The sequence below is a fragment of the Chaetura pelagica genome, unplaced genomic scaffold (genome assembly GCF_000747805.2).
Source record: "Chaetura pelagica isolate M959 unplaced genomic scaffold, ChaPel_1.0 scaffold166, whole genome shotgun sequence".
Taxonomy (NCBI): domain Eukaryota; kingdom Metazoa; phylum Chordata; class Aves; order Apodiformes; family Apodidae; genus Chaetura; species Chaetura pelagica.
In genome coordinates this window covers 978,890-1,006,512 of record NW_009953758.1, presented here as the reverse complement: position 1 = coordinate 1,006,512, position 27,623 = coordinate 978,890, and positions in this window count along the sequence as shown.

The window sequence follows — 27,623 nt, the reverse complement described above, 5'->3', positions numbered from 1 at the left end:
AGTTTTGGTTTTATTATCCTTTTTAGACACAAATGTATTGCCCTTCACAAATGTATTTCATAATAAAGGTATGCTTGATTACTTTTGATATTTAGGATGCATGTAGCAATACAGGTAGTATATTGTTTTCATGTACTACTGAAAATAAAGTTTTACTTTTCTTTTTGTGTAGCAATAAGAAGTTCATTTAGCAGTACCTCCATCAAAATATTTACCTTCTAGGCCACCAAATTTGATATCAGTATCTGCTTAGTGTTTTAATTTCTATGTTATCAATACCAGAAGAAAGCTGATGACAGTGAGACAGTACATTATGCATCTCGCAACTTAGAATAAAGTAACCATTTTAATTTGTGGAACATCTTGGGATCTCTCCTTAAATGTGTGCTGGTAATAAATAAGATTGTCACTGCTGCTATGTTTCTTTAAGGTAAACCATGGTATTAGTGGAGCATTTTTCAATGACTGCTTTTAATTTGAATCAGTTTGGAAGGTATTGACAGTTGTCAGCTGGGTTGGGGTTTTTTCTTTTTAATCCCAGGTGCCATGATTTTCTCTAAGACCATAAATGGGCAAATAAAATGACCCTCAAAACTGCTAACAATTACCACACTGTTAGTCAAGCTCTGCAGAAACTAAAGACTGAACAGTTTCAGAGAAGCTTAATTTTTTTTATGTCTCACTCCTTTTTCCAGGTAAGCCTGAAAATAAGCCTGAAAAGGCTGGTGAAAAGGAACTTGTTTAGTAGGTTAGCTAAAACTCATTTGCTAGTACAGTCACCTCCAGCCTCTACTGTGAACAAGACAAGGATTGCTGTTTGCACTGGAGCATACTTAGTCTTTTTCTGCAGCTTTAAATGTAATTAACGTACGGCGTATGTCTATGAGGGATGGGGGAGGAAGGATTAAAAATAAAATAATCAGATTTTTCAAATGCCAGAGGGATGTTGTATGAACGAAGCATTATGGATGAGTGATGGTTGGAATTATTTTGCTAAGCCCCTTCCTCTCGCACCCTTGCTCTTGTTATCAACTCTGAGACAGGGAATATCTATTCTCCTTTCACTTACTCACATTCTCTCTGACACCTTTCACTTACCCACATACATTGTGTTCCCCATGGAGTTTTTCTTCTTGTAGTAAAAATGACACTTTCAGGGGTATGACTGTAAAAGCTGAAATGTTCATTACCTAGCATTAATCATTTCTGGAAATACCAGTTTCTACAAATTTTAGTCCTCTGTGCATATAAAATGCATGGAGAGGGACAGACTGATAGGGTGTGTGGGACAGGCAAGGAAGAAACAGTACATTTTTACTGTTGGCCATTTTGGCATTGATTTATCCTTTTGTGGTCACATTTAAAAAATAGTGTTGACTTCCCACTCCAGTTAATTAATCAAATGAATCCTTCTCATTTGGTGGTGCTCTCCACTGATGATATCTCCACTGATTAATATGTGATAAAATTTCCCCTTGTGCCTTTATTGTCAATGTTTGAAAGCACATCTACAGGGAAGGCTTTATACCATCAGTCTGGAATCCCACTTCCCTCTCAGCTGCTTCTCTCCATATTGATGGCATACAGGATAAACAGAACAAGTTAATTTGTAATCTTAGATAGAAAATGATAGCTGCACTGTTTCTGTCATTGAGCATTCTGCCAGTTTAAACAGCTGATTAGTCAGCTTCTGTGGAATCGATCTGAATCAGTTCCACCTGCGTGCACCCACCAGGAGCCACTTTATTGTAAATCAATCATTCTGAAAACATCTCACAAAGGGGCCAGTCCTCACTAACAAGCCATCAATTTAAACTGTCTGTCTGGAGCACTCTAGAAATTAGAAGTGCAACAAACATTTATTCAAAAATTATGGACAAGTTTACGGGTTTTTTAACCACAGACTGTAAGTGCTTAGTGCTTATGCTGATTTTCTTACTTTAAAAAAGTATTCATATGCATCAGGTGACTTTGCAGACATCTCAAAAGTGCTGGTGCTTTCTCATAGGAAAAAACAATAAGTTGGAAATTTTAACAACAATGGGTAGAATGGATGGCCTTTATTACTAGAAGGCAACATTAACAGTAAGTCAGGGATTTTATATCCTGCCCTTGTGCCCCGGGGGTGTTAAGATCGATCCCCAGAGTCAGAGAAGTTCTCCTTATTCTTTGACATGATGAATTGCTAAATTTTTCTTGTGCAGAAAGTGGGTCTTCCAGCTGGCAGTGGTTGGAGAAGCTGCCCCAAGGGGGAGATACAGATATATGGCTTGGTCTCCAAACTCTTCCTTTAAGACACTTCATACTACCCTAAATAAAAGAGAGTGGAGAAGGTATATTCTACCTTTTCTTTTTCTTTATTGGCCTGTCCGGGCATTTCACTTATGTCAACAAAAAAGCTGTGAGAATCATGTTTGCGGGTTGAGTGCATTGCTTAGAATCTCTGGAGTCTTGTTCAGCTTTGAGAAAAAAATATGGCAGCACTTAGTTTGCAGGGTGCTGCCTACAATACTGTGCTGTGTAATTACACCTTGCCACATGATTGTATTGTCAACACTGCGTCTGATTACAAGGTAAATTCTTAGTTACTGCAAAGCTTCCCAGAGACCTGCATATTAAACAAGTGTCCCACTCTTGAAAATAAAGTCAAAACAAAAGTTAAAAAAGACCTTATGTGATAGTATGGAAAACAATTTTACACTCGGATAATGTTGGGCCTGATCTATCTCTGGTTAACCTCAGCTGAAATCCTCACATTGGTGAGATACCTCTTAGGAAATAGTGTAATCACAGCTGCTGTCTTTTCCAGGGCCTGAATGTGAGGGAGTTTTGTACATTTTTATATGGATGTACATCTTTCTGTCTTTCAGCCCACATATCTGACTTCTGTAGTTAGTCTCTCTAACCAGTCTTCTTTTAAAAAAAGTGATAAATTTGATAAAGACAGTATCAGCTGTTAGTCCACGTTACCTTTTTACTATATGGATATTCCATCAAAATGTACTGTGTTACTATTTAAATGCGGGATGCCAGGAGTCCTGGTAACATATCTTGTACATGTACTTTGCTAGCACCTATTTACGTTAATCAGCTATCATTGAGGAGACAGGCTGTGCCTCTACATTAAAGATGCAGAATATGGCAATGCTCCTTTCTCTTCCCAGGCACAAATCCTACCTTTCCTTGCCCACTGGTTTCATGGAGCTCAAAAGCCTCTTCCTTCTCTGCTACAGAAACTCCCTTCAGCAGTCTGTTGAGAAGGGAGATGAGTGAAAAGCTATGCAGCTACCTTCCCCTAGTCTTGTGTCCCTCTAGCTTTTAGGCAAAACATAAAAAAAGTGCAGTAATCATATCCTTAGGTGTTGCACTCAAGATGTTCTGGAACTGTGGCAGGATTGATATTACTTAAATTTGGAAGCTGTGCTAGAGCTCATTGATTTCTAATCCAAGCCATCAAGCAAGAGAAACTACTTTGGCTGGTAAGTGAGCTGTTTCTCAGCTGACAGAGAACAAGACGTGTGATCGTCTCTCCTGTATAGAAAGTTCCCATGCAACTTTTGTGGTTTTAGGGCTTTCTCACAATTTTTCAGAGGAACTTAATCTGTTTTTTTGGGCAGACTTCTCTTATATGAGATACCTGCTTCTCAGCTGACTTCTAATGCTATTTTCAGATAGAGCTGGTCCAGCCATTTGCTGAGTCCATAAAGGTGATCTGTTTAAATTACTTCCTCTAGTATGACAGGCTTATGCTACACAAGCAACATGGCCACTGTTCTGTCTTGTCAGTCAAGTCACATTTTCACACAAGTAATATTTTTGTCAGTGATGAACATGATTTCTTTTCAATTCATTTTGTGCTATCTGATCATCAACAAAATCCCTGAGCTCGTTTGTTATCATGATATTTATAATGACAGTTTTGAGCTGAGCATGATTACCAGATGGAAACTGGAAGAATAGTTACAGTTCCCTGGAAGCTAAATTATGTATTCCAGAGATTAAACTATAGAATAGAAAAAAATTTCTCTTACACTTGATTTCTTTTTATGTATTATTTACTTTCTGTCCACTCCTTTCACAGAATTAGACCTTATATCCTTACCCCAATTGCATGGACTACCATCAGGGTGTGGATATTTGCTTTTTCCTAGTCCTCCTGTGGCTACTGAAACTTGAAAAAAATCATCATTAGAAGCAAATTTTCTATGAGCCAGCAAAAAAATGGATGCAGTTAATGTATGTGTCTTTTACCATAGTAGCAGATTTCACCACCTTATAATCATGAAAATCTGGATATTGCATCAGCATTGCCCAGATGATAGTCTTTACTGTCCAGTGAAGTAAATATACTGACAGAAAATAACGGTTAAATCACCTATATATACACCCTAATGATTAAAAAAAAAAAAAAAAAAAAAAAAAAAGACAAAAACCAAAAGCAAACAAAAACAAATCACAACAAAACTTACAAATAATAGAAATGTCTTATTACCAGAAGATTGACATTTTTAAAATATGTGGTTATGCTACCCTGATTCTTTGTGAAAATGCCTTCTGGAAAAAAAAAAAAAAAAAGAGAATGAATAGTTTTACTGGATACTAAAACTTATAAATTAACTATAGAGGCAATGATGTTCTGACACCTGAGAGTATCAGTCTGTGACTAGGGCTCGCAGGACCTAAAATAATAGAAAGAGTAACACAGTAAATATTACCTATGATTGAGGTATGTTTTGGTTTTTTTCACCTCACAGAATAATACTGCCAATAATGTTCCCAAATTCTGTGCTTTCTGATACAGTTGCTTACTATCTGACACTGAGTTGTGTGTTCTGTCTATGCAGGAAGATATGGCTTTTATTACCAATTTGGTTTATTACTGCTATTTAAGTAGGACAAATCTGATGATTTTACAGTGTGTACTTACTTGATCCTTTATATGGAATTTCTCACCTTAGACACGTTAAGCTCATAATGAAAGCTCTGTCTTGGAGAGGTAGGGAAGATGATGTTACAAAGCAAGGACTTGTTTGCTTGTAATGATCCCAGGATTAAGGAAGTAAGAAAAAAGGTAGTCTGGGACAGTTATGCACCTCAAACTCAGTACAGCAGAAACAGATGCAAAGGGAACTACAGTAGAGGTTAAAGAAAGCTAAGCTATGTACATACACACAGGCTTAATAAGGTGGTGGCATAAAGCTAGCGGAAACACTTGTACGTTCATGAAACACTGACACAGGCTAGTTTGTTCAGCTCTGGTATCCTACTGGTTTTCTCACATGATAAGAATGTATTGATGGGCTGTTATTGGTAGCGTAGCTCTGCAAATTATCTTTGGCATGTTGAGCGAGTTCGGTAGTGACTGCTGGGTGCTTACGAGGGTTTTATTTCTCTTTGTGCTCTTTATAATAAAGCAAATGCTTAAATGAACAATGTGTTTCAGTATCTCTTTCCAGAGTTATTTTTGGCTGATTAGGACTTTGATCCTCTGTGTTCTTTATTTGTTGGTGTTGAGTGCTTTGCACTACTTTGTAGCAGTTAGTGTATTTTTTACTACAGTCTTACTGTTAGTTAGCAAGAATGTCATTGATATTATTGGACTAAATGCTCAGGGTGTATAACAAGAGGTTACATACAAAGGCTGTGGGTTGCTTTTGTTTTATTAATGACAGCAGTTTCTAGAAGGTTTAAACTGGAAGGTGAAGATGAGGAAACATGCAAACATTATTCCATTCAGATTATTTAATTTCATTATCAGCAGTTGCTGAGTTATCATAAACTACAGTTGTAATGCCTATATTAAACTGCTACTGCATTGAAAATGCAATGAAAATTACAACTGCTATGAAGTGAAAAAAAATATTTGAATAGAGTTTTCATTAGTTTATTGAGCGAGATTATAAATATCTGTAGGCATTTTAACTCATTATAGCTACTTCTGAATCTTTGTTTTGCAAAATCTCTCTGGAGACCCTAGTCTGACCCTAGTGGCTGTCTTACTGGCTGTGTTTCAGTGCATTTCAGGATGAAATGGGACAACTGAACACAATGTAATATACAGAGCTATTGTTGCATGTTCTTTGGGACCCTGGTATACCAGATCTCACTGTATACTAGCAGTCTATGAGACTGTGCAGATCTCTCTTAAAATGTCAGAGTTCCCCAGCATGAGATGTTGACTTCCTTAATAAAAAGCAGAGCCCTGGGCACATCTACCATTCAAACACCTGCCAGGGTCTGGAAGAGCTACATTAACCAAAATAAAAAAAACTCAGGAGTGCAAGAAGTTGCATTGCAGGTACAGTAAAAGTTATTAGCATGATTAGAGCTTGTGTACAAGGGAACAAAGGGCTGAAAAATGAAAAAATCTAATTTTATTTTTTTTTGTCAAAATGAACCAAAGTCTTACTGTATTTAGTACAAAAGGTGTATGTCCCTTTGGTTGGCTTGCTTACATTTCCCATTAAAACAAACAAAACCCCACAAACCACTTTAGTAAAACAATTAAAAACTGCTATAATTTTAATCCATAGTTATCCACATTTTTTCCTAGTCCATCAATGGATAGAGCTCTTTCTGGTTTAGTTTGCACACACTCTAACTGTATATGTAGTATGGCATTGAAAGTGGTCCATATATGTTTACTATATTTGCTAATTCCGCAAATTCAGCTTGAGAACTAGGAATAACAGTTTCTTTTTGGAACCACATTTTGACTCTGGCAATGACAGCTGGGATTTGGTGGAAATTTCCATAGCACAGTTGAAGAAATTCTGTGGTCCAAAGTCTAAGTAGGTAACATATTTCAATATAGTATGGATTATGTTTGAACTAACAAAGATTGTGCCGCAGTCATTATGATATTTCAGAGCCAATTGAGCTACAATAATGAAAATTTCTATATGTATTTGAATAATTCAAAATATCTAATTTAGGATACATATGCAAGAAGAGATAAGCAAAATCTGTTCTGTTATTTTGGTTTTTGTCTTTTTATTATTCCATTGATGTAACTGAATTTCTGTGGATTTAGGCAATGGAACTGTGATCACATTCAAGTTTGTAAGCTAAAACAGCATGTACATTAATTATGATCTAAATTACACTGCTTGATCATTTATAATGCCTTTTTGATCAACCAACGCTTGATGAATTTCTTATCAACGCTATTCACATCCAGACTACTTTCTTGCATATGTAGCCATTTATTCTGGGCTATATTTTATCAAATTTGACTTCCAGTGGGCCACTTCAACCTCCTTATTGAACTGTACTGTTTGTGTTTTGTTGATGAACAGAATTTGGGCTGAAGAGCAGCAAGAATTCAAGATAGATAAGATAAAGCTGATAGGATAGGGAACAAGATAAAAAGACTGTGGCATCTGTTTAATTTTTAAAAGGTGCCAAATGGTGTCTTTAGAAGCTTTTCTGTCATAATCTTTGCTTATTTTAGAAATCTGATGTAATATTTATCTCTGATGGAGACCTTTATTGAAGCACTTTGATTGGTTTATTTGAAAAGATTTTGGTTTTTGTAAGGTCTTGACCAGTAGTTTTTTAAAAGAGATGGACTGCTTGTTGAATTATAAAGGAAAGAAACAGAACTGCTCTTGGGAAACCTTGTGTTTCTGTTACTTACTGATATGATATTACCATCGGACTAAATGCAGAGCTGTGTGTAAATAGGAATAACTCTCTGCTTGGGCGTCCAGTCCAACATAGCACTGTATAAAAGACTACTTTATTAATTACGAAATATATTGGTCTAACTAGTAAGAGCAACAAGACTGATCAGTCTTCCTCAGCAATGAAAAATCAAACAGTCTAAAAGGCTAGTATGACAGCAACGTATAGTTTGGGACCTAAGAAGTGCAATGACAATAACAATAAAAGTCCACATTTATGGGGCACTTTATCAGAAAAACATCTCAAGACACCACACAATAAAAACATAAGAAAATTAAATTAAACAGTGCTGTGGGCCTGATTGAAGGGAAATTATTGATCTTTATTCCTAAAAACATAATGAAAAAACCCCTTAATTTCTTGAAGTCTAGCATAAAAGTTTAAAATCTGCTTTAGAGACCTAGTACTAATATCCAGGAGACAATTTTAGATTTGTTCTTGTGTGGCACAAAATGGGGTACCTGAAACAGAAGATTGAAACTGATTTAGAGAGTATAGTTATCACCTTAGAGTCCAAAAGATTGTTTATTATTCTAGAAATAATGGATAAAATTTGAGGAATAGTGCAAGAGTTAAGCTTAGGTGATTTCTGATCCTTCAACTATTTTCTCTCCTCTTTTGATTTACTGCCATTTGTCTTGCTTCAGATTCATGCAGGTGGCTCTACTTTATGTACCAAGTCACAAGACAGATTTTCCTGCTTTCCTAGACCCAAGTTCCTTTCTGTTCATACTGGGTGTCCTGCATGATGCATTTATATCTGTAAACTCAAATACAACCCTTTTTGTCCATTCATCATGTACAAGAGTAGGCACACTGGAGACTGTGTCAGTCTTTCTCTTGGCATATATGCTATGTGAAGAGACTTAAATATAGAAAGTGTCACTACTAATTACGCATTCCACTTCCCAGCAGCATATGTGTTGGGAGGGAAAAGGTTTTATTAGTCATTCTTGTAAATTGCTTATAATTAAGAACAAAGCATGTATTATTCAATAGGACTTTCAAAGGTAAAGAAAAAATTATATGGAGGACCAGGGTTTTGTTGATGCTTTATCTTTCAGTGTCATAAGCAAATTTCAATAGCTAAATTTCTTCACTGAAAGGGTTGTCAGGTGCTGGAACAGGCTACCCAGGGAAGTGGTTGAGCCACCATCCCTGGAGGTATTTAAAAGACATGTAGACATGGTGCTTGGGGACATGGTGGACTTGGTAGTGTTTGGTTAACAGTTAGATTCAATTATTTTAAAGAGCTTTTCCAACAAAAGCAATTCTAAGACTCTATTGTGATTTTTTAATTTATTTTTTTTTGCACACATTTCCAAATGTCTAATTCTTTGCAGTGGTTTTACTGGTTCTGTTGAAAAGGAAATACTTGAGCTATAAGTTCCTGAAAAGTGTGTCAGAAATAATTAATACTGCTTCTGAGTGTAGGCTAATATTTATTTCATTGCCACTGTGGCCTGACGTCTAGGAAAAGCAGTTCTGTATTTAGAATGCAAATACTATTTCTGGACATCTAAGTCTATCACATTCATGCATTTTGACTGTGTGAATATTGTCTCACCAGGAGCTAATATAGTGTGAGCTCAAACACTATTCTCTATCCATGTCTCAGAATTCTGAAAGAGAGAAGCTTAAAGAAAAAAAGCTAGAATGAACTCTGATGAGTAGTATGTCCAGAATAATAGTAGGAACAGTTACAGGACTTCCTGCAATAGCAGATTGATACCAGTGAGAAAGTAGGCACTGTCAGCTGAATGCATCCAACTTTTTAATTTTTACAATAAAAGTATATGGAGTTCCTTGGCAATGACCTCAAAAAACCTCCATCTTCTCTCCAGGCAACAAAGAGCATGTTACCTTAAAGGTTACAACTGCTGAAATAGAAATCAAAGCTTCTTGGCTCGAAGCCTATGCTTCATGAACTTCAGGACCATGAAAAACAAAGAATGGGCCAGACAAAATTGGTGGGGCACTGAGTCCATACACTGCCATAGATTTTGTGCTAGATTTTATGGGTTTTGGTCACACAAAATCAGCCAATCCAACACTGAATCAAGTGTTTCCTGAGGCTGATGGTCATAAGATATGGCTTTACATCACATCTGTGATATCCAGTGCAGCTGGAGAAGTCTGGATGCTACCAACTGCTAGAAGCTTCTTCTGTGCCTATCCTTCAGATGTTGCATGGGCTGGCAACCTATGCCCACCACACTTTCAAATGGTTCAAGTGGCTGCCTCAACCCTGAACTGATTAATGAAAAAGCTGTAGGAATCCCTACCAGTTCCCTAAGAAGAAAAGAAAAAAAAAAAAAGCAACCCTTATTTCCATTCTCAGTAGGATGTCTATGTCAAGTATCAGGTGCAATGATAAAGCAATAAGCTCAATAAAGCTTTCCATCAATATCCTTTTACTTGGGTTCAGCATTAATTGACATTTCTTCCATGTTTGCTTGAAGAATCTGTTACCTTCAGGCATCTTCATTTGTATGAACCCAGACACTGCATAGAAAAGATGTCAAGTGAATGAAGACATGTAGAAAGTTATCACCATTGTTGAGTTTCATCAAACTGGTCAGTCCAAACTGCATTGACTCTGTTGTGTGAATTCTGTTGGAGCAGCATAATTCAATCCCAGAAGCCCTTCACTAGAGGCAGATGACAATCTAAGGCATACAGGGGTTATGCCAGGTTGTACTCCAGAAAAAGAGGCTGGTGATCTGAGCAAGGAGTGCATTCTTTTGTTCAGCAATATAAAGAATACATTCACACACAAAAGCCCATAAATAGGTTTGGCTTCTCCAAATTAAAAAATAAATTTCACTTCTATAGATATTAAATAGGGGCACTTGCAAAAGAGCAAATCTATGTTTCTAAAGGAAATTAATAAACATGCTTTTTTCCCCTCATAAAGACACTTTAATTTCTATGTTATTTTTTAAAATTTTTTTTTTTTTTTTACTCAAAGCATATCATAAAATACTAATGCTTGTGGTTTTGGACAAATTTGTAATAGGTTTCTGTAAAGAAAAAAAAGAAAAAAAAAAAAGTGGTTGAATTTTATCTAATTTGAAGAATTACCAGAATGAAACAGATTCCTGAATGTATACTGCAGCAGTTGCAAACATTCATTGAATTAATTAAAAATTCATTAAACATGCATTAACATTCATTAAATGAATCCCTTCCTGGATTATTAGTCACCATCAAGGATTACTATGCTGACTGTGTACTGATAGTTGGAAATTTTATCTCTAGATAGTTTATAGAGATTAGAATAGGTTTTTCTTTTCTAATCCAAATACACTGATATGAACAATCTACTAACTTCAGTAACCTGTTAGAGTAAATTGTATTTTAGATCTCTGGGACCATTCTCTAGTTCTGCATCACTGCAAAAGTTGCATGGAAATTTGTTTAGGCTAAATGACAGGGCACACTCAGCAAGGGTACAAAGAAGGGGTGATTTCAGGTTGCTGAGGCAGAATGATCATGAAGGGGAAGATCCTGGTCCACTTGGATGTCTTCTTTGTCTTAACAACAGTGGATTGAAAATACTGACAAGCGACAACCAGCCTGCATAGGTATCAGCTATTTTATTTTTAGGGTTTTTTTCTAATTTGCAGTGGAAAAAAGCAATGTTTCACTTAGGAAAATCTTAGACAATAAAATACATTTTGACAAATTTCAGCCTGGGGCAGAATCCTGACTCTAAACTTTCAATGATAATTTACATTCTTTTCTTATATGTCTACACCTTGTGGGACCATCAAGAAAAAAGACCAGTTTTACCCCAATTGTGGGTAAACATGCAGTTTTTCCCTTTGCAGTCATTCATAATCTGCCAATGTAGTTGCAGAAAATGTAAAAAATTTCCTCCTCCTCCAGAAACCAAAAAATTTAACAGATCAAATATTATTCATATTTAATGATAAAGTCAGTGACCTTTTTGTTTGGGGCTTGAAATAGTGCATGTGCTACACTACACGCAATGCCTTAATCACAATGCCTTTCCATTAATGAGAACTTAAATATGAAACAGTCAAAGGACTTTCTGACCCAAAAGAGGAAGGTGTCACATGTATGGGGGTTTTTTTAATTATTTTTTAAAATTATTATGAATTTAATAATCCTCCATTTTGAAAGGTAGAGGTCCCTTAATGGCTGATTTTAATTTAAAAAATACTTCTACTCATCACTTTATTAATGTTCTCTTTTAAATCACCTCCTTTTGCAGTATAAGATGTTTTAAATGACACTGAAGCTTATATGCAATGTTTATGATTTGATTCAATGCCATTTTAAAATGAGAAAGTTATTAAAGCATGAATTATGTTGCAGCTATTAAAAAATGAGAGGAATCACAGGAGTAAAGGCTCAGTCAGAAATCTATGGCTCTTTAAAATAGAAATATTTTTGATGTGGTATTATTAATTGAATCACAGCGATTAATCTTTTAGTTCTATACCAAGGCCTATACAGGAGATGTATATGATACGTGAAACTGCATCTGCATTTGAGTCTTACATAAATGCTGTATCTCAAAATCCTTAAAGGGATTGCATACAATTAACAAACTGATGGCAATGCAATACTTGCAAACTAGTAGATTGCCATTTGTTTGTACAGGTGATAGGACATTTAAAGGGAGCATATCTAAGCAATCGGTGCTCAAATAGATGGCACACCTTTGAGAGCAACCAGCCCTGTTTTGGGCTTTGAAAGACATGAGGACAGACTCTGAGGCATGTGGGTGGACCAAGGAGGAGAAAGGAATGGGAAGCTGAAGTAGCTGAGAGTTTTTTGAACTCACTCATCATTTTTGTAGCTTTAGTCAGTACCAGGTGGTGTCACTACTGGCACCGGTAGGGAAGAACAAGTAAGGGGAGAGGAGGAGCAGTGTGCACCAAGAAGGAAAAGGTGTTTTGCTTGCTTGTTTGTTTTTTTGGTTGGTTTGGGGTTTTTTTTATACACAGATTGATCAAAACCTGGCAGCCAGCAATGGCCATTTGTTTGTACAGGTGATAGGACATTTAAAGGGAGCATATCTAAGCAATCGGTGCTGCGATAGATGGCACACCTTTGAGAGCAACCAGCCCTGTTTTGGGCTTTGAAAGACATGAGGACAGACTCTGAGGCATGTGGGTGGACCAAGGAGGAGAAAGGAATGGGAAGCTGAAGTAGCTGAGAGTTTTTTGAACTCACTCATCATTTTTGTAGCTTTAGTCAGTACCAGGTGGTGTCACTACTGGCACCGGTAGGGAAGAACAAGTAAGGGGAGAGGAGGAGCAGTGTGCACCAAGAAGGAAAAGGTGTTTTGCTTGCTTGTTTGTTTTTTTGGTTGGTTTGGGGTTTTTTTATACACAGATTGATCAAAACCTGGCAGCCAGCAATGATGGGAAAGATGCATAATATGATAAAGTTTGGTAACCAGTATGTTTGATTGAACAAACCAATGAAGAGATAATATCTGAAAGCTTTACAGCTTGGAAAGCTGTTAGCAAGCTGGTGTACCCTTCATTATTTTTAATTTTACTTTTACTGCCCTTCATTTGCTTTGACGGGTTGATATTGCCATGGTGCAGTTGAAATTGTCGAAAAGTGCTGTTACCCTTTCAAGATGGCTGTTTTTTTCTAGGCCTTATACCACATTTTATAGTTATGTCAGAAGGTTTACTTGGTTTATGAATTTTCCCAAGGTTTGAGACTACTCTAAAAACTCAGGGGTTCAGTTCAGCTTTTGTTGTTCTTATTTGTGAGATTTAATAACCACTATATCAGTGTGTTATATTTCTACATAGAAAATTCATTTTAAAGGTATCCTTTTGTCAATAGGGGTAAATAAAATCTCACCTCTTTGATTGCTAGTTTCTTTAATAATAATTTAAAAAAGGCTTTTTTTTCCCTGACTAATCTATGTGGTTCCTCTTTTTTACTAAACTCTCCCCCCAACTATTAAATCATTTGTCTCATGTAGGAAAATAATTTTGAAAGTTCTTCCTACTCCCTATGAAATGCTATACCCAGTATTCACAGAGATATTCTCATGCTTGCAGTGGAAGTTGATATGTCAGAGGTGAATTGGTCTCATGGCACTTTTGCAATCACTGTTAATTTCCCCTTGTTCTGTAACAATTCAGGTTAAGGATTTATGGAGTGAAACTCCTGTCAGTAGTCTTGTGACTTGAACTTTTTGCAAGGTGTTTTTTAAAATGAACATACACATTTTGAAAAACCCAAAAGCATGTTGGTCATTAAGAACTGTGCCACATGACCCCCAGGAGTGTGAACAACTGACTAGATTCACAACCTGAGTGGAACTTTGGGGTGGGACAGGATAGAAATGGACAAGTAGTGTGTTCCAATATGAGAAAGGACTTCATATTTACATTAAAGTCTAGAAAAATTGTTCAAGAAAGATAAGCCCTCTATGGGCAGCTGGTGAGATTAATTCATTAATTGCCATTTCTGTTACTGTTTAATAAGTGAACTGTAGCTGGCTTTCATAAAAAATATTTCTAATGGTTCTAAGGGAAGGAAGGAGAATTTCAGGTACAACTGTATTGAATTGGTATTTGTTATTCATTAGGAGCAAAATTTAGAAGCTCCAATGTTACTATCTCTCCCAAAAGGCTTCCTGTAAGATTCTGGAAAAATATTTAGCAGTGTTGTTAAAGGCAGCAGAAATTAATCCTGAGATGAACACATGTTGTTGTATCTGGACATAACTTTTGAATTACCACGATTTTTTACTTGCTCAGACCTGGTTTGCTCTAATGTCTGGCACTAACATAAGGTTAAAAGAGAAAAACAAAACATTAAAATGTCAAATAAGTGTCTACAAGCATGCAGAGTAAGACCCAGAACTGATGTGTCTTATTACTACAGATAGAGTCAGACACATCAGTTCTTCTGTGTAAGTACCTTGCTGGAACTATGTGTTGAAGAGCAATGATTAGGCATAGTTTCATGATGCTTTGGGGAAAAACTAAATTAAATCTCAGATATCTATACCTCAGGAGACCTACACTGTATAATGTGTAGCCTGGCTCTGAATGGAACAGCTATGATTAGTGTCTTTCACATCTTTGCTTTTATATCTTTCCACTTGCCTATTTTACACTATACTGTACTGACCAGTACTGTCAGACATATGTAGATATAATATTTGTGCATAGCCCAAGGCCAGTTATATATAGAAGAATTCAGCCAGTTTTTCTAGATTTATTATGCATTGCAGTAGTTTTCCCCAAATTTGAACGATACATTTAAAACACTGGAATGTAGAAAAAATTTTGTCTTTGAAAATTAGAAGATTGGAAAATTGCACCTAAGTATACGAGTTGTCCAGCTATAGATTTGATCAGATCATCTGAATAAGGAACTTATTTTTGCTCCCATTTGCACTTGTAATTTAGGAAGGAGTAAAAGGGAAGTGAAGAAAAAAAAAAATAAATAAAAAAAAAATTCAAAGGTATTTTTACAACATTAAGTGGTTATTTGCTAGAGTCCTGTGCAGCTCTGTATTGCTGTTTTATTTTAGCTGAATGGCAGTTTAAGTGTCATTGTAATCATGATCTGTCCTTAAAACTGTATCAGTTTGTTTTAGTCTCTTGTTAAATACTTTCCTCCTTAATTGCCTTTTCATTCAACCAGAAGACTTGTAATGGCAACAACAGCAGAGCTGAAAAACAATTCATTGTTATCAGTCACAGACTCTCATAATGGAGCACCTTAATAAGAGCAAGTTCTGTACTTCCTGAAGGCACAAGATAAATTAGTTTCATAGTCCATTATTTGAACAAGGGTATCTGACTTATGGCAAATCCATCTGAAAGAGTATTGTAGAATTGTATTTTATCTTTAAGAAATGAGTTTTCTAAAAGTAAGATATTTACTTCTGTTGCAGTAAAGGATTTAAACAGAAAAATTTCACTCTAATGTTTGTTGAATCATACTAGAATGATGAGGTAGAACAGAGCTATACGTCAAACAACCAATGTGAAAAACTTAGTGTTGTATTTTATTTCAGGAGGGAAGGCTGAGCACAGAATGCCCAATGGTTTTGCCAAGAGTGCACTCTCTCGTCCTTATTTACCAAGCAATATATACAGTGGAGAAGGTGACAGCACTCTTAAACTTTTCCTGCTGCTGAAATTTACAGATGTGCACATTTACTTTTTCTTTTACAAAGTACATCACAACAGCAGTGCTGGAAACTGCAATTCTCTAGTGCTGTAGAAAAGCCATAATGTAAAGAGAAGCAAGGCAGTTGTTCAGTGTTTTCTTTCTGTAGATGGCCTATCAGTTTGTCCTCTTTTTTCAAGTAGAGAGCTGAGAATGGCTGAAAAGAAAACTCTAGCTTTCCTTCCCATGGGTTTTTTTTTGTTGTGTTTTGTTTTGTTTGGGTTTTTTTTTTTTTTTGTTTGTTTGTTTGTTTTCCTCTCCTTGATGTGTAGTAGCAGCTAACAAATACCACAGCTAATGTTTACTTTGGTGGCCATTTTCTAGTGGTGAGTCTTCTAACTGAAGCATTGAACTGACACTGAGATCTCATTTTTTGGGTGCCCGAAAGGCATCATCAAACAACCACTGGTTTTTAGTATGACCTGGAAGTCATAGACTTAGAGTTTAGCATCTGAGAGATGCTATCATGCACTGAAATTTCTCATACAGGTTCCTTTGGTTTTGGCTCAAATAAAACAGTCGAGATCAATCTTGTCATGTAAACACTTGCTCCTAATCTTTACCAGAAGTGTTAAGAGGTCTGCAAATCCTTTACTGATATTTCTTGATCTACTACAAGATGCAGATAAGATTTGAAGAAATCAGTTACTCTTAATAGAAAGTCTCTTAAGGTATAAATGGAGAGAAGGCTTACTGTGATTTTTTTTACCCAGTCTTACCAACCCCTTCATTCAACTGCCTCAGTGTCCTCGATTGTAATTTTGAGCTCCTACTCCTGGAGTAGGACTATTTCACTTACAATAGATGGATGAGATGTTGGGTAAAAAAACTGTTGTAAGGCTATCCATTCTTGCTATATTATCTACTGCTGTAATTCTGTGCACAATTTTACTTCCTAAATACTGTGCCTATGAACTATGTTCAGTCACTCACAGTCTCCTTGGTCTAGTGAGAAAGCATTCTGTAGACTGACTGTGAAGGCAGTGAGGTAAAGTGGAGACTTAAGGTGAGTTAGTAAACCCTGGCTGCAAATGGGTATACTAGATGTAGGATTTCATAACCATCACACTGATAACAGGAATTAAGTTCAGTGGTGCAGTTTCTCCCTGTCGCAGATACAGGGTGCCTACCTAATCAGATGGAGATAATGAACCACATAAGTCCTTCTGGTAAAGCAGCTTTGATTCTGAGAAGCAGCCTTGTGATGTTGTAGGCACTTACAGTGATTATTGGAACATCTGCAGTAGAAATTATATTTTTGGAAGCAGGGAGCAGGAAGACCACAAAAACCCTCACAGATGCTTGTCCCAGCAATTAAGGGTACATTGCTATAGGTGCCTTCCTCCTCTTTCTCTCTTGAATAAGGAAACAGCTCTTTTCTACATATTGAGCCAGATGCTGTACTATCACACCTGCAACATTGTGCTCTGTTTCATGTGAGTTGCAGACATAGACTTTTGGCTTAAGGATCTGTAAGTAAAATTAGGAGAGCTGTGCATCCGTGTATAATTATTGCTATTGTTGCAAAATATCTGATATTTAAATCTTAATTTTATTAAGCCACTTTGGTAACAGACTTCCTGAGTTTTGAGAATAATTAACTCCTTTCCTTCTTGAAACTTCCGACTTGTATGTGGCACTTCTTCCTCTGGTATTCCTCTATGCTTTGAGTGCCTTTTGTCTATCTTCTGTGTGCTTTCCACTTGTTCAGGATGGCAATAACCAGCTAACACATGGGACTTTTATGTAAAGTAGGCTTGCAGAAAGCTCATTCTTCTGGCTTCTAAAAATGTATTTTTAGCAACAAATATTTTGGCTGAAGTTCTGGGCTGTCCCATGTCCTGGGGAGAGAGATGCGTCTAGTCTGTACAAACTTAAATAAACATGAGGTTTTTTTGGGAAAAGTGGTTTTCTGAACTAATGAAAAAAATTTATGCTTGTTGTACTGCAGCATGAGGAGCAAGCTAAATTAGTCTAAAATTATAGTGGCCATTAGATACATCATGGTCTACAGTTACAATAATGAGTTTGTCTGTAAGGTACACAGCACATTTCATGGAGAACCCTTTTGAATATGCCAATAAAGACAGTTTACAAGATGCAAAAAAAATCTCCATAAAGGTCACAGGCTAATATCTAGCACTTTGAGACATTCCAGTAGGAGTACTACTTTTGTTAGACTTTAATTTTTTTTCTCATGGAGATAGAGACTCGTTCCATGATGTGGAAATGAGTGTTTATTGTTTGAGTGTTTATTGTTACTTTTTGAGTAACCCCTTTCTCAGAAGAGTCTAAGATGCCTGTTATTTTAACACATTTGTATATTGACAAGTTTAGTGGGTCTGTTGCAACTTTTACTTGCATCCAATATCAAAGATATGATTCAACACAGAAGAAAATACATGGTATCATAATGGGAATAGAGGCAATATTATTGCTGGAAAAAATATTATCTGAGAAAAAAAAATACTGGCGTTGATTTTCCTTTAAAAATTTAACCAGAAAAGCATTATATTTGCCATATTGATGATACAGACCTCATCTTATGCTTTTATAGTATCCTGTTGACCTCAGTCATATTAATTGAATGCCTCTGTATCACAAATGGCAAGGTTAGAATCACAGCAACAGCTGAACATGGGGTCAGTTCTGCTAGATCTAGCCTTTTGTTTCATATGCGCATGGATTATGTCCTCCCTGGAGTCTTCAAGGCCATGTTGGATGGGGCCTTGAGCAACCTGATCTAGCAAAATATGTCCCTGCCTATTCAGGGGGGCTGGAACTAGATGATCTTTAAGGTCCCTTCCAACCCAAAACATTATATGATTCTATGATATAGTGGGCCTCTGATCTGGCAATAACTAGATAGGCAGTTTGCTTTTTTGCCAACAAGATACGCTTCTCTGTGTGACAGTGATAAAGATTTTTTTATATGATCAGTGTTCAGAGGAACAAATGTTTGTTTGGCGTGATTTTGCCAGGCTGCTCTAAATGAGGGACAGGCTAGTCCGAACAGTGAAGACAAGGAAATTGTCCTGTTTCATTTCTGAAACCAAAGTTGTTACATTTTTGAATCCTGGGATAGTAATTTTGTTATTAGGTTTTTCTCTCCAGCCTCTAGTGTATTTTGAAGTGTCTGTGCCTAATTTTATATCCAAGGCTTACTAAGACTGGAGTTTGGTGATCCTGGGAGTGTGTTTCTGGTGAAGACTTTTTCTTGAAGGGAATTTGTCATGAATAGCTGGGTAGATTCTGGTGCAGCTGAAGTGTCTGATACCAAGGCAAATGACTTTGCTTGAAAATGATGGCCATGAAATGCAAGTACATAGCAAATCACTCAGCTGCACTCTTGGAATAAGACTGGTGCAGAGCTGATGTATGGACTGATGTTGCCATTTAATGTGGTTTCCTAGCAAACCGTTCATAAAATTCATGACTGCAGCTGACCTCTGTTACTGTGTTCCTCTTGGGGGGGAGGGGGAAGAAAGAAGGGCTATAACCTAGTTCTCTATGGCAGTGTGCTGGAAAGTGATGTGTGATGTGAAGCAAGGTGAGGGAAATCATGTTCACTTCTCCACAGACACTAGAGGTGAGCCTGTAGTCAAACAGTTGATTAAATGTCACAGCATATTCGACAGTCTTCCAGGCTGACAAGGTTCTACTCTGACCAGCTTCAAGCTAGGAGACTGATTCAAATCACATTTTCTACCAGCTTTACTCCATTGCCAGTGCTGCTTTACATCTTTGAACATAAAAGCAGAATCTGCCAGCAGCTGCCAGCAGGAAACGCACAGCTCCTTAATGTTATTACTACAATATATAAGGAAAGATGCAGCTTATAGTATTTTGCTCTTGTATTATAGTTATTCAGCTTGTGGTTTATGCATGGCTGTGAGTGCTGGTATTTCCTGAAATCAGCAATTCTGGTCTGTCCCACAAACTCTTGTCTTCTTGTGTAAAAACTGGTGTACTGTTTTTCACTTCAACTATCGCTTACAGTCAAGGGACAGTTACTGATGTTGTATGTTAACCTAATGAATGCAACAGCAAGGGGCATCTGAGGCAAAAGGACTGACTGACATGGTGATGTCTGAGCCATCTACCTGGGGAGTGGAAAGGAGTGCAGATGGGGGAAAATATAATAGCTGAAGGTGCTCAGGTGTTCTGAAAATGCAAGAAGAGGCAAAGAGTATCTCTAGAGTCAGACAGATCATATACATATAAGGAAGGGGAGACAGATGCTGAAGAAGAACTTGTTTTCCTCTTTGTAAAATGATAAATCAAAATCTACCTCTCATTCCTACTTCCCTGTCTTCCCACTTCCCACCTTCCCACTCTCCTCAGAGTACCTCTTTAAATTATGGAACCTGAGAAGGCATAGACTCTTGTAAGAGGATTCCCATCTTTTGAGAAATGGAAAATTAACAGCTACTAGTCACTATCACCAACTAAAATAATTTAACCCTGACATTCTCTCAGATCAAATTACTAAACAAATACGTGCATAATGCTTTTGTCCATGTGATGAAAATCATTTGTGAATACAAATTGAAAGTACTATCCATCTCTTAATCACCTGTGTGATCTTGATGCCCACACTCTCTGTCAGTGGAGCATGCCATGTATCCTCTAGGAGGGTGATGTGTTAGTCCCCAAAGGTTTGTGGCACAGTTGAGAGCAATTGCTTTCTTCTCCCTAACTCCACTTTGTCTCTTCAAGTGCATATGTAATGAGGGAAATGATGGAGGTAAAGCAGGAAGAAGAGGTAGAAGAGCATGTTTTCTCAGAGGAAAGGAATATATCTTGTTCTACTTCAGTGACTGAATTAATGGCATAGGGTTTGCCTATTGAACAATATGCCTATTTTTTAATTTTATTATTTTTTTCAGGCTAGCTGCTGAAGCTGTTCCTCTCAGTAGTGATTTGGTACTGAAAGTCAGAGCTTCCACTGTTCCATCCCATTTCTAGCACAAACAAGCTCTATGTATAGTAATACAGTGGCAGTTGTGTAAAAAAAACCACAACAATATAATTATATTTTTTTTTATTCTAGTTCTCTACCTATTGTTTTGTTTACTCCATAGCTATTCTCATTTTGTAGCTGTTTCCTTTAGCTTGTAGCTCTAATGTCAGTCTGAGGAAAAGATGTTCCTTCCAGAGATGAGCTGTGAACAGTAACAAGTAGGCTGTGTAAAGGCTTCTTTTCTTCTGTGTCATTCTGAAAATCTAGCCTGGAAGAAAAAAAAAAAAAAAAAAAAAAAAAAGTATCCTTCATCTTAGGATTTATGTCCTAAATTCAGATTTTGAGGTTGACATGATTCCTTTGATGCCTCTGAGTAAATTACAACAGAATAGTTGCAAGGTGGCCCAAAGCCATGCCCATGCAAGTTGTAATTCTCCAGGTTGAGACTGATTTCTATAGCCACTAAAATGTATAAGACATGATTTTTACTTTTTTTTCCTGTTTTGCTAGATTTCCCCCCCAGTATTTTCATGTCATTATTTCTATTTTTAAAATAACATTGATGCATAATCTGTTATGGACCTTGCATCATGATTGATTTTAACATCAGTCAGAACAATAATTTAATAGAAATGAAAAGAGTAGTAGTACCACATTCAGTTCCTCTTTAGCTTTTAATTATTTCTGGCATATATCCTTTTAATTTGAAGCCTGTAAATCACAATGGGCAAAGGGTAATATGTCTTAACAGGTTACACCTCCCAAAGGATTTGTTGATTGACATCAAAATTGTTTCCCCTCCCTCTCTTCTGACTGACAGAATGGCAGGTGTGAAGTGATGGCCGCGTGCTGTAATAGTGTGTCAAAAGACCTTAAATCAAGACTAATGTGGCTTCAATGATAAGCTCCCAAATGTTTGTGTGGCAGAAAATGGAACTGTAGGGCAGATTCATCTTGGGACTATTATATCTTTGCCCTTTTTAAGAGTGCTTTTTAAGTAGAGTTCTTGAATGATTACAGGGCAGAGGTTTTAGAAGAATTTCTTCTTACAAAGTTATCACGAGGAGTAAAACATTTCTATGCTTACTACTATGATTTTTTTTTTTCCATAGTGATCTTTTATTATACATGTAATCTAGAACTTGAAATAGATAAAAAATACACAGCTACTTTGAATAAAACTCAACATTTAATGCTTAAAGAAACAATAGAAAGTCAGTAAGTGTAAATAAGGGTGAATACACTGAGAAGGTTTCATGAAAGCTGTCTCTGATGTGCAGCTTGTAGAGTTTCCTGATCTACAGAGAAACCTAACTCATAGTCAAAAGGATGATGGGTCATTAAATCTCCACTATATTCTACAAAGGTGGGTCTTTGCATGCATAAATATTCAACAACAACAACAAAAAAGACCAACCAAAAAAACCCAAAAAAACCACACCAACAAAAAAACCCAAACTGAACACAATCAAAAAAGCAAAGCAAAATACAACGACAACAGAGGAGACCCTGTGTAAGGAGGTCAGCATTGGTCTGAACTTTTCCCTAAAGGGCAGAAAGTTGTTCTCTGACCTTTCTAAAGTTTCAGATCAGGGTCTTATTCTTCAGTTTCTGTACTTGAGGATACTTGAGTGGAGTACTTGAGAGTACCAAATACAATTTTTGTGTCCAAAGCTCTAAATGCTTTTGGATGTTGTTACAATATTTATCAAGACCAGAGATTTTTGCATTTGTTTTACAGATCTAGCCAGAATTTTAACATGGAAAAAAATAACAGTCCTGTTGATTATTTCTCCTCTTTGGAAAGCAATTTTTGTGCATTAAAATTGCAGGACATTTTAAGATCATAATTATTTAGAGAATTGCATGCTGAAGATTTATAGAAAGTTGGATACTTGGCATTATCTATATAAGTAAAAGCTTTTCAATATTAAAAAAAAAAAGGCAAGAATATATATTTATATATATATATATAAACGCACAGAAAAATCCTTTTATGATAGGTGCAAGGCATGCATGTTGGAAGATAGATTATTCCCTTTGAGTTTACTATGAAGCATTTACGCAGGATGCTAACAGATTGCTGCAGCAGGGGGGTTACATTTGATGATCTTCAGAGGTCCCTTCCAACCCCTATGATTCTATTGAGTCTATGATTCTCACAATGGATGGGAAACCATCAGTGTTTCACAAATGGTGTAATAGCTGATATTTAAAGGAACTGGCCAGCACAATCCAGTTGGAACTAAATAAATAAATTTTATAGCAATAATATGTCAGTGTGGGGAGTGTAGGAAGTTTTAATTATGAACTCCAAACAGGCTTTCTCTAAGTGCTTTGGCCTTAGACAACATTTGCTATGGGTAAAAGATGAACCATGTTGGCAGGGCAGGTGGGAAAAACTTCCAATAATTTCTCATGTTCCATTCCTGACCTATGAGAAAACAGAAGTTTTAGGTTATCAAGGCTCTCTAATAAATTAAATTCAAGATGAAACAATTTAAGATCTTTACGCAATGTTTTTGTATGTGACCTCTTGTTTCAGGCTCAGTCTGCCCAGTGACAATTAGCTAGGATGAGAGGCACAGAAAGGCAAGTCTTTTTGGAGAATTCCACAGAATTTTCTACTTCCTCTGAGATGGTATTTTGCAGGGACATTTCCCAGAAGGTCTGTATAGAAATCTTTTAATTAATTCTCAGCAATATGATAACAAATACAGGAAAGAAAGAATGATTTGTATGATAATACTGCATTCTGGGCAGAAAAAAAACACCTTACCACCCTGTGATTTCTGGAAATGCCCAGAAAAGACCTCTGTTGCAACTCCAGCTGGCTGCTTTGGTACTTATTGCTGATGAAACAGGTATGAAAAAATTAGGATAGAAGACAATTAAAAAAACCTCACAACAACAACAAAACCAAAACAAAACAGTAAAATAAAGTAACAACAAAAGGGAAGTCAAGACAGTTTCTTTATGTTACAATTTTAAGTTGCTTTAAGAAAAAAAATACCTCCAAAACTTCTTGCTGACTGACAGCAAAGTAATGGTCATGACAACTTTGGAAAACCTGTTCTACCTACCTTTTAGGGCACAACCATGAGCTGTTTGTGACAGGGTGAGTCTATGCATAGAAAAAGAGCTGATTCCAACTTTTATACAGCAACATGAGTAAAATTGGACTTCTGGAACAGGAAGGAAAGGGTCTGTGGTCATGGACATGAATTTGCATACAAGGTGTAAATTAAGCTTATGAAGACTTCATAAAAAATATTGTATAAATAAGTTGGATTTAAAGTAAGATTATTAAACAAAAAACTCACTGAATTTTCCTAATGCTTCCTCAGTACTACAGCTGACAGTTGGTCTAGAAAGTGAAGAAAGCATTAACAAAGTAAAAGATTGTGTCACTAGTGCTGAAGAAGATGTATAGAAACATCTATAGCCTGTGAGAAATTACATACTAATTTCATTTTATATATAGATATATACATAGATATATATGCCCCAGTGGATGTGTATATGGTCCCCCTTGTTTTGGTTTCCCCAGAAATCAGGAAACTGAATGCTGCTTGAAATAGTCTCATCTCTCCACCCAATCAGCCATTCCAGGAAATGTTTCCATTAGAAAGTTGGTAAAATACAACAATATTCCTAAACCTCATTTTTCCTCTGAAGCATTACTTAACCCTCAGGCAATAAACTTAATCACTGATGTGAGAAACAGACCCTTTTAGTAAGGCTTTTAACTACACATCTTAATGAAACCTAAACAAGTGGTGTCTCTGCCACTATGTTGGTTGCATGTATACTATGAAAACAAAATAAATACTTTTCATACTTAGAGACTTACCGTTCTACGGTAATTTCCAAACATCGCTGGAATATAAACAGACAATTCTTTCTTTTTAAGAACTGCAATTTGCCAGCTTTCTTTATGTGACTAATGACCGCCTAAGGACAGTGTGTACAATTTAAGGTATGTTTATCTTTATTTGACTTATTTACTTTTATTGTTTGTTCATTTCTCTGAAGACAGTTCACATATCTGGCACTGGCTAATCCATGCTGTAGGCTGTGGAAATGAAAATTTCCTGCATCCAGGCGTTCACATTGCAGTAGTTAAATCCATTCATGTTTCTCTTGCCCCCACCCCCTTTCATTCTGGTAGATTTTGTGCTTTATAAAATCAAGTTGTTTCAAATATGAATAAATCTGTGTGTCAAACGCACCTTCTTCCCCACAAATACAAATCTGAATATGAATGTCAGGACCCGTGAACACGCATGGTTTCGGTATGAGAGCATTCTGCTTATCTGGAGAAGTGATTTGACTTCTCTGTATTGCATTAGACCACTGTCATTAACGGCAGAGGTGTCATTTTGATGTGATCTGTGAGGCATTAGAAGCTTTGAAGTTGAAAGATAGAACAGACATGGATAAATTGTGCTCTGAGTATGCTGCTATTGCACCGTTATTGCTGGCAATTATTTCACCAAGTGACACATCTGATAAAAAGTCATTTGCCTTGCTATGGAAGGAAACCACAGTTCGCTGAAGTAAGAGGTATTTCTGTCCATTTTAGAGCCTGACAAAAATTAGTTTTAGCCTAATCATTCTGCACCAATCTTGAACTATTTTGCACTGTTTTCCCCCTCCTTGTGTTTTCAGCTGGTTTACTTTTCTGTGAGAGCACTTTTCCTTTTCTGATTTTTATGCTTGGCTGTTTGCTCTGTTTTCCATTCCACTTTCCCCAACACACCCCTTCCTAATTATGTTCTTCATATACCTCCGCCTTCTCTCAAGCCTTCCATAACTGTCTTGAACAATGTTTCTTTCTTTGTTGGTCTAATAAAGTGGAGTTTTTACTTTTTTTTTTTAATCTGAGACAATGTGAAATCTAACTTCTCCAAGTAACTAGCAGCATCTAATAAGTAATTAAATTTTAGGTTAGTTTTAAGTTAAATATGGAATGCAGTTTTGTTCCTTCACAGCTATGCCCCATGGACTAAGTTCTTAAATGGATTCGTATTGTGGGTTTCCATCTAAGTAAAGACTTCAAATAAGGGGAAGCATGTAGACCTAATGCCAAAATCCCACAGGAATTTGTAGCTATTGGTTCCTTGGATGATGTGTCTGTGAAGGAGAAAAGGGAAAAGGAGCATGCAAGCAGGAATCTTTTAAATAAACTCTGTGATCAAGAAAAAGGTAAATGATACTACATTTTTAAGTGTGTAGGGTAACAGGGCAAGATAAAAGGCCAGAATTCACGATCAAATGTTTTTTGTCTGACTAGCAAACAAACAAAAAACTCCTACACATGGATGTGTACCAAGTGAACAATGACATTGTTAGAGGATGATTTGTATATGCATTAGAAAGGAGTTCCTTATCACATTAAAAGATTCTGAGCAAATTGTTCAAAAGCACTAGTTTTGAGGAACAGAGGTATGGAAAGTATGCTCATGTTCTGTGCTTGAATTACTGTATTTTCCTGAATAGAGTAACTGTAAAGAAGGTGGCCTCAAGCCACCCACCTTATAAAAAGGTCTTCCATCACAATACATCAGAATTTGTCTTCCATAAAAGATCACAAAGTATGTATATCCATTCCACCTAAACTCAATTGCCTCAGATTTCCAGTTACATTAGGCTCCCTTCATAGACAATTACTACTGATGATCATCTTCAAAAGGCAGTTTATATTAAATAACTGCTGTTTGCTGGGATGAGCATGATCCACATGCTTACTAAGCATGCAAAAGGTATTATGAAATGAGACAATGGTAAAGTCCATGGAAAACAATCACAGTTTTGGAGCATGTGCTGTAGGACTTGAACAGAGCAATAGGTCACTGCCTAACAGCATGAGCCTTACCAAAATTGTGCTACTCAGTCTGGGGGATGTAAATCTTCAAAGTCTTACAATATTATTTTTGCTCTAAATTAATGACCTCAGTCTAGTCCTTATAATTATGACTTCACAGCATTTATAGCCAAGGGACAGGTGATTTAACTAGCTGGAGAGTCTCAGTCACACTAGGAATAGGCCTCTAGGTCAGAGGTTTATTAATGAGAACTGATGAGCTGATCCTGCAGCCTCCAACAGCACTGAATTGATTACAAAGGGACTCCATGGAATAAAAGCTTTCTGCTAATAACTATGCAAATCATACTGCAGATCCAGCTTTTAATATGACTGCAAGCACTTTTGTTGTTTGTTTGGAGCAGGCCGGGATGGTTGTACCAAAGCCCAGGCCACATACAAACTCTACAGTGGTCCTTGTGTAGCACATCACTATGTTTGAAAGGGCCAATAGGAATAAAGCTTGCATCCACTTTTTCAGGACTCTTCTGTGCCAGCTGAGGTGTGCTCAGCTGTTTTGTAGAGGACTGCTCTTCAGATGTATCCCAGCTGTAGGAAGTAGTAATGCAAGTATTAAAAACACCACATGCAACTAAGCTACATGTTACACAGGGTAAAACTAGGCATGAGCTAGTGCTTGGTACCATTTGCATCAGAAAAGCATGTCGTAGTTAGGCATGTCATACCCAGACCCTTTTCATTCTAAAGGGCATCTCTAGGCATATTTTGGATATTTCTAATAAAGGTGGATGAAAAGCAAAGTATGTAAGAAGTATAGGTTTTCACATTATTTATAAAGACAGTATTGATTTGGTAGTTGCAAGCAAAAGATGTGAGGCTGATAATTTACTTGAAAAAAAGAATGTAAACTAGAAAGGACGATAATTCTTTACCTATAGCTTCTCTAGCACCCAGCAG